Source organism: Strongylocentrotus purpuratus, unplaced genomic scaffold (assembly GCF_000002235.5).
Source record: "Strongylocentrotus purpuratus isolate Spur 01 unplaced genomic scaffold, Spur_5.0 spur5_contig_37, whole genome shotgun sequence".
Lineage (NCBI taxonomy): Eukaryota > Metazoa > Echinodermata > Echinoidea > Camarodonta > Strongylocentrotidae > Strongylocentrotus > Strongylocentrotus purpuratus.
In genome coordinates this window covers 15,181-23,708 of record NW_022145029.1, presented here as the reverse complement: position 1 = coordinate 23,708, position 8,528 = coordinate 15,181, and the positions used below count along the sequence as shown (strand labels likewise).

Genomic DNA, 8,528 nt, shown 5'->3' with positions numbered 1-8,528 from the left:
TGCTTTTTTAATTTGAACGCGCTTTTTGCACGCTGATGTGGGAAAATCATGAATTGCATGTTTATACAATCAAATTGAATGAACTAGATAGCTTTTTGAATGTTTTTTTTGTTTTTATGTTGAGTTGCACAGTTTGATATGTCTACACACGTACCAAATTAATCCGACACGTAGACACAAAATGATCTCGGTGATTATTCAACTTTGCTCGAAATTGAATGATCGCATCGTTAAATCAGATGCCACTTTAGTTGTGATTTTGTAGGTTTGTTTTGAACTTTTCATGATTAATCATTGATTTTGTTTGTGTTTTAAACTGAAGGGCAATTAATCCAACCCTTGTAATAAGTTTATGTGTATAAAAGCAGAACTGAAATAACACAAACAAAATGGCAAAAGTTTGAAATGAATCGACCAATAGTAAGGAAGTTATGAATGTTTGAAATATGAGATTACTCAGTCTATGCAAATCTCAAATTGGTAGTTCGGTCAGTGGATTGTGACGTAGGACGTGGATCAGTCTCTCATTTGTCGTGTACAAAAATACCATTATTTTTTGTTTTTTTCGTATGTTTGTTCTCCCTTGGAACACTACTCAAAATTATAGATAGCATAGTATTTATAGGTCCTTAAAAAAAAAAAACCCTCCTGAGCAATGAATTTTCGAAAAAAATACAAATTTAGTCATTTATATGTTGGAACAGATGGAAAAGTAGCCGACACTATATCACATTGGCATTACTGGTTCAGCCAATTTGAAGTGCTCATAGGTATAGTGATTACTACTTTTAAAAATTCATAACTTTTTTATATTCAACTTTCATCAGTTTGCTTTTGTGCTTTGTATTAGATTAGTACTCTATTTGGGTTAGATTTTCCTTTAATGTTCATTGGTTTAAAAATGAGTTGTAAACAATTATTTAAAGCACATTTTGAAACAATAGTTTCTTTAATCATTTTTTAAAGATTTTTTGTTAAATGTTTGAAACTTGAAGACACCGTAACATGAGTTAGTAGACAGAACGTTTTTTTCGAGAGAAAATCAGTGCGAGTGGGACAAAAAGTCTCCGAATTTGTCTTTTTACGTTGAGTTTAACGCCGCCCATAGAGTAAGTTTATATCATGAAATACTCAATACTTGTTTAGTAAAGGATAAAAATGTGTAGATTAATTCAATGTTGAGATATAAACTGTGCAAGATTTTGTGTCTATGAGACTATGTGTCGGATTAATTTGGTACGTTTGTGTACACATACACTCAGCTTCAAAGAGGTCAGTGTGCGCGCTGTTGAGACTTAAAGATAAACTGAGTTCTGGTAATGCGATTGCATTGTGAAAGAAAAGGTGTGGAATGGATCAGAAAAGTTGATCATATAGCATGTAAGTAATGGTGTGTAATGCAAGGTTTTGGAGTCATCAAACTCATCATAAATTTGGCAGAGTCTTGGTAAAGTAACAATCACTTACACAGAAAGATGTATATGGGACAACACACATGGTGTCGGCATGGTCGGGGCTAGTAGTACTACTAGTAGGGTGTCTGATCGCGCACCCGATGTTGTGTGCTAAAATTCTTCCCATAGAGATTACACGCATCCCTATGCAGCCTACGTGCGTTGCGCGACCATGCAAAAAAAGTCAAATTTTTTTTTTCAAATCGAGATTCAAACCTTTATCAGTTGTGATCCTGAAGGTGATAATCAATGAATGAGGTGTCATATGAAAGAGCAGGTGAATTCCAATATTTCCAAAGGGGCGTAGCCCCCGAAATTCTAAAAATATCTTGGTCAAAACAGCAATTTAAACATTGTGTCCTGGCTAACTCTGAGGTTTGTCACTTTTGAGATATGACGCCCCGATCGATAAGTAGTCCCAGTCCTAAGGAACAATTCTATGTGATTATATTTTCGCTAGCCCCCAGGGATCACAACTGATAACAGTTTAAAAATACCCTTCTCGCTATTTGGTGGATCAGCTAATTAGGAGGCGTGCGCTCCGCTCAGTCCAAACCATGGTTACATCGCGTAACATCTCCGCGCACGAACGAAACCCCAAATTATAGTGACTGAAATTATGGTTGGCAATTCCCTCGATAAACCCGGAAGTGAATACACGTTATAGTCAATGGCAATATCGCGGAGACAACGTGCGTTGTCTCCGCGATATTGCCATTGACTATAACGTGCATTCACTTCCGGGTTTATTGCGCGACGAACGCCAACCATACTAGTCAATCGCACATGTCGCGGAGACAGCGTAGCTCAAGCTGCAAGTCGCGGATTGGCTTAGCAGCATGCGTACGATATGCATACGCTTGCATATCGCGCGATACAGCTGTTTGGCTAAATTTAGCAAAACAACATCACTCTGCGTGGACGTCTTTTTCGTCGATTTTGACCAAAATGATATGAATATACCAGCGTGTTGGAGGGGCTGTAACTTTTGATAGAAACATCGGTGAGACTTGAAATTTGAAATGTATTATTCTGATAACATTTTTTATTCAAATATCAAACAAAAATGGTGAAAAACGATCCAAAATTGAAAATTGAAAAATCGTTCAGACACCCTACTACTAGACCTAGATCTAGTAGTACCCCTATATATATTATCGATGTTCCAATGTGTTCCTCCTTCAATACAAGCCCTTTTACGATGCCTGTTTAATTAATATATTAAAGATATAGGGTCTAGGTCTAGATCTAGATCTACTTGACTTTTGGTTTTAAAAAAGAAAATCAATTCTCACAGAATCAAATGAAACTTAAACTGAATATTCAAGATTACAAATTGAAATTTGCCAAACGATTTTGGGTACAAAGTACTACCCTGATTTTTTAAATCTTTCTATGCTCATTACTCAGCCAGTATACATTTTCTTCCAAAATTGTTTGGCACATGACATTTATTTGTAATCTTGAACATTCAGTGTAAGTTTCGTTAGATTCTGTGAGAATTCATTTTCTTTTTTTACCACTAGGTCTAGGATCTACAACTCAAGTTTATCTTTAAGTTTAACGCATCTATCGGTCAAATGTTAGTTGTTTATTTTTTTTTAAACGCGTAAATTTAGTGGAAATTGAATTTAACGCAGAGACACAAAGTATTGTAGATATATGTAGAAGTGAGTGTAAATGGAGTGAGGTATTTGATTAGACCATAGTTTATTTACTTAAAAATCAAGAAAACCAAGATTGGTTTTGAGAGTAGCATGAGGAAGTATTAAGGAGGAAAAGAATCCAAGATTCAAGTAAGAGTTGATTTCACCATCTAATGAAATCAGGCTTGCAAAAAGTAGGTCACTGTTATTAGGGTCATTCACAAAATGAAGTGTCTTAAGGACCTGATATATTATTTGGTTTGTAAAAATACTGCATGCATTGTCTATTGAATTTTGGTTGCTCATATGAGAGAGAAATTGGTTTATTTGGAGAAAGTAAACGTGTATGTATAAATAAAAAGCAATTTTAAATAGACTCTATAGACTATCTAGATCTAGAGGTTTATATGCAAGTGTATAAATTAAAACATTTAGATTCTAGGTCTAGTCTTGGCAAATAATAGAATGCCATGCTATTTATTTGTATAGAATTCAAGTCCATAGCAGAAAACACTTAATGAGTGCGCATAAAATGTATGCAAATTTTTAAAGAATAATGGCGCTAGTGTAGTTTCGTATCTATTTTTTTTAGCAGTTTAATATCCATTTAAATTTTTTAGCAAATGAATTTTAGCACAATTTTTTATTAATTTCAATCATAATCGTATAGACCTATTGCATTTTTCACCTGAATTTGGATCACATCCGACATCGGGAAACCTCTGTTTAGGGCTTCGATGTCGACGTCGTCGCTCAGTACTAAGGCCATGTAACAAAATATGCATGTTTAGCTTCCCCTCCCGCTTTTTTTGGGGGGCCGCCTCCTTTTTTTTATTTTTTATTTTTTTTTTGAAAAGAAAAAAACATGAAAAACACTGCTAAAATAGATCAATTTCTGATTTAAATTAAAAAAAATTAAAATGTTGGCGGCCATCTTGAAAAATAGTCAGACTGTCAGGGAAAATGTACCGAGCGGCTATTTTGAGCGGCCATTTTGAAATAATTAAAAAAAAAGGGCCTCCCTATTTTTTTGAAAAAAAAGGATGTTAAACATGTTTTTTTTTATTTGGCCTAATCGTGTAAGTTGGGGCTCTGATCGGATCGGAAGATCGGAGCGACACCCTCGTACCTTTGATCGGTATCGGACTTGAAGATCGACACCAAAAATCAGCTGATTTTTTGTTTATTTATTTATTTTTTTTTATGACGAAAATTTTCAATTTTCATAAAGTAGGCATGCATTATAATCCAAGATGGCGGCCCGCATGTTTTGCCTCTTCTCTTAGACCAATATTATTAATTTCAAAGTCATGAAAAGTCACTAGATATAACAAACATGGTCTACAACAACTTCACATGACAAAATAATCCCAGCTATGAATTTTGTAAAAGCCTTTGATAGCCAAAAACTTGAAAATTTTTGTCATTAAAAAAAAAAAAAAAAAATTCTGCCAATGTTTTTTGGATCATTTTTATTGATCGGCAATCGGAAATTATTATCTGATCATTCCTGATCGGCTCAAGATCGGCCCCCGATCCACAGGCCTACCCAGTACCGTCTCTATGCTAGTCCTGCACCTCAAACCTTGTATGGTGGTATCATAACATGCACGATACCACCATACGAGAAGTCTGCATAATTTTGGACTGATAGCTTCAGTTTGAGGTGCAGGACTATAGCATAGAGATGATTGGTACTGAGCGACGACGGTGACATCAAAGCTCTAAACGGAGGTTTCTTGATGTCAAATGTGATCCAAATTGAGGTGGAAAATGCAATAAATGATTATGATTAAAATAAGTAAACAATTGGGTTAAAATTTCTTTGCTAAGAATGGATATTAAAGTACTAAAAAAAATGAATACCTAACAACACTAGCGCCAGAATAATTTGGTCATTTTTTGAGTTGTATAAAAAAATAGGAGATTTACAAGTTTGATAAATTATCATTTTGGCTGAGTTGAAAAACAGCAACAGTTATTTAGCAAGGTACATGTAGATTGAATGCACAAAAAAAAAAAAAATCAAATTTGTTTTTGCGCATTGTTATTTAGGTCAGTTGTGAAAGTCACTTTGATAGGTGTATGTGACAAGTTATTGGATTAAGGTGATACATGAACAAAGCACATGCTTTTAGCACATTGGATTAAGGTGATACATGAACAGACTTGGAGCACGTGCTTGTGTTGTGAACATCATAGAGTTAATATTGATTGGATTTTTGGCAAGAAATACATTGAACCATTCAATGAAATATCTTGTGTGTAACTCTATGAATAAGTATTTTTTTGAATACTACTGTAAATATGTGAATGTTAACACCGGATTTTCTATCTGCATTTTCTCTTTGAGTACAGATTGAATAAAACCGTTATCGAATAGAAAGTGGCGTCTGTTCTTATTTATCGAGTGATTCACACCATTATGATTACATTTTTTTGTTGTAATAATATTATTTAATTTTTTTCTAGGTTTTAACAATTTTGTTCGACGTGGCATCTTTTCAAATTGAAAGCCCAGTAGCTTGTGAGAGTGTCATATTTAATTTACTTTTATTTCTCATTTTAAGACATCATTTTACTCATAATTTTTTTTTTGTAATCTAGTCAAACTGTCAATTTTTAAAAGTAACCCTTTAGTTTACAGATAGGCAGGAATCATCAGTTAAGTACATGCCCGACATATTTTTTTTTGGCGGCATCGAAGATGGTTCAAAGGGAATGAATTAGATATGACTCCCATCTCTTAAAACTCTTTGGTACTTTGAATGAAATATGTTGATTCCATGACATTTGCTCCGGCGACAATTGCTCCGCTGTAAATTTCATACACTAATCGAATGGCTAACTTCAACCCTGGATTCAACACTATACCCTACCCTAAACCTAACCCTAAACCTAACATAAAACCCTATTGAAACCCTAACCCTAACCCTACATCTTAGACGAAATAAAGCCCGGAGCAATTGTCGCAGGAGCAAATGTCGTGTCACCAATATGTTATGTGTACTACTGTTTTGTCACAATATGTTTGTATTGATATTTCTTTGTCTTTTTTTGTTTTATTTTTGCATTTATGTAGATGGTGAAAGAAAAATGGGTAGAGGGAGAGGTGATTGGCGTGAGAAAAACAAGGTTTGTACTTTTTGGTGGTTATTTGTTATGTGTATTTTATGTTTTTATTGTAGTGCATGTACACATGTGTAGGTGTAAAAAGTCTTCTTTTTTTCCATTTGCATAGTGAGACTAAATTGGTTTAGATTTTTGTATACTCTCTTACATGTAGCTCCGGCAATTGTGTATAATTAAGAAGAATTGCGTAAATGCCGAATCCGTTCCTAGCTTTTAGAATGATCATTGCCGTTTTGTTTGTTTTTTGATGTGCGTAAATGTTTTTATATTTAGATTTTTGTTGTTATAACTGGTACATGTACATGTAGTTGGATTACAATAGAACCCGGTATAATCGTAGCGTTAATTTTAGGGGTAATTGTGCATTTTGTGATGAAAAGCATCAAATTTAGTAGGGGAGACCGAGGACAATTGTAACACTTTTGTTCAATTTTGACATCAACTTTATTATAATTAAGAAATTAAAGGTACATAAAATGAAAGATGCATATCTTGGCTTGAAATATGACTCGGTTTGGGTTAAGTGAAATAAATTAAGAGCACATTTTTGAGGGGTCCAAGAAATTTGAAAATTTGGCCGACCGATATTTTGTTTAGTTAGGGAGGGGGGGGGGGGGGGGGGGGTGGTAAGATCACCTTTTTAATATTTTTTTTATTAAAACAAATTTGAGGGGAGGGTTTTCCTCAAAATCGCACACATACAAAATATTGAGGGGGGGGGGGGAGGGGGTCGACCCTCAAACCCCCCCTGCTTACGCGCCTGGGTGGAGAAAATGATATTGTGTTTTTCAAATTCTGCTTTTGTGATCTGTTGTATTCTTTTGTTTTAATGGCCGCCATAGTGTCCTTTTTCCTATATAATGTTAACAACTTGAAATAATTATATTAAAGGTAATACAAAGTTTTAATATGGGGTCATGAATTTGGTTCAAATTAACATATTGGAAGCATATGCGATCTTACAATATTCAGTTAATCGTTGTTGCGGTTGAAATCGAGTCTAAAGTTATGAAATTGTAAATAATAAACTTTTGATGTTGTATAGCTCTCTCTCGAGGTCAAGATATTCATTAAGCTATAAAACAATGTTTCTTGACTAAAATCAACCGATTTTAGCTAATCCTGGTTGGAAATTATATATCACAACTACATATTTTGAGGTTTTCATGGTCGCATCTACCATGTTTCGGGCATAGACGCTAATTGAAATTTATCAATTTACCAGGAGCACCGGTAAATTTTTATATTCAATTTTTTTTGTAAGCATTAGTGTTTTAGGGGCTAAATTTTCTAGTGCTTATAATACATCCACAAAGGCATCAAAATATATCAAATTGTCAAGAATCACTATCCGTTTCCGTTTTCACTCAAATTTTCATATTATTTTTAATTGTACATCTAGTATTGAAGTCACTACCTTAGCACTACTATCTCTCATCTTAACAATGTAGTTTCGTGTAGGCTTAGTAATTATTTTGAATTCATGCACATGTTGAAATTCCAGGCTCTAAATTTAGACAAACTGTAGGGCCCCATTTTCTAACTAAAGTCCCATTTTTTATATATATATCAAGGCTTTATAAAGACATTGAGTTGTGAAATATGTGTATAAATTGCCCTTATTAGGTTTTTAAATATATGTTAATTGTATTTTCATTTTCTTTTTATACAGCGTACCCATGCGTATCATGATGAAAAATGGAAATTGCATCAAGATCGCAGACGGCATGGACGAAAATCTCGTATCCTCCCTCCTTGGATTTCCAATAAGGTATAAAATTGGGACAGATGGGATTGCTGTTGAGATAGAAAAGTTGTAATATGTTTTTTTTATATTTCGTTATATAGTGCGTCCCACAAAAAAAAGAATCCGAAAAATTATTGATGTTTATCATAACTTAATCACAATTATAACTAATAAATGACATATTTGTAAAGCTTAGAGCCTCTTTTATTTGATGCAACTCATATGATGCATATTTTACGCATGAGTGATTAAAATCAATTTGAAGAGAGGGAACCAAAAGGTCATTTGGCGTATGGTATCTAAATTTCAAAAGAGAAAATATTTTTAGAAAGTTCAGTTTTTGCCCTTTTATGTGACACCTCAATCAGGAAAAAGGAGCAAAGTTTTGTTTAAAGTTTTAAAATTTGATTTAAGAAGTCAGTTTTCACTGGCTGCCTGTTGTAGCAACAAGCAGAATTGACAAAAGACAAGCTCCGTTTCGTTGACAACCAGCCATGCAGGAAGTCTTTCGCCCATGTCTGATTGTCAACAAAACGGAGTAAGTCTTTT

At 34.1% G+C, this 8,528-nt stretch overlaps 1 long non-coding RNA gene across 1 annotated transcript; it reads left to right on the top strand.

Annotated features, from left to right (window-relative positions):
• Positions 1 to 1,005: 1,005 nt before the first annotated feature.
• On the top strand, positions 1,006 to 8,118 carry LOC115924181. The gene is made up of 3 exons (XR_004064204.1): positions 1,006 to 1,109; positions 6,183 to 6,235; positions 7,905 to 8,118. It is a non-coding gene; the product is annotated as an uncharacterized LOC115924181 (long non-coding RNA).
• Positions 8,119 to 8,528: the final 410 nt, after the last annotated feature.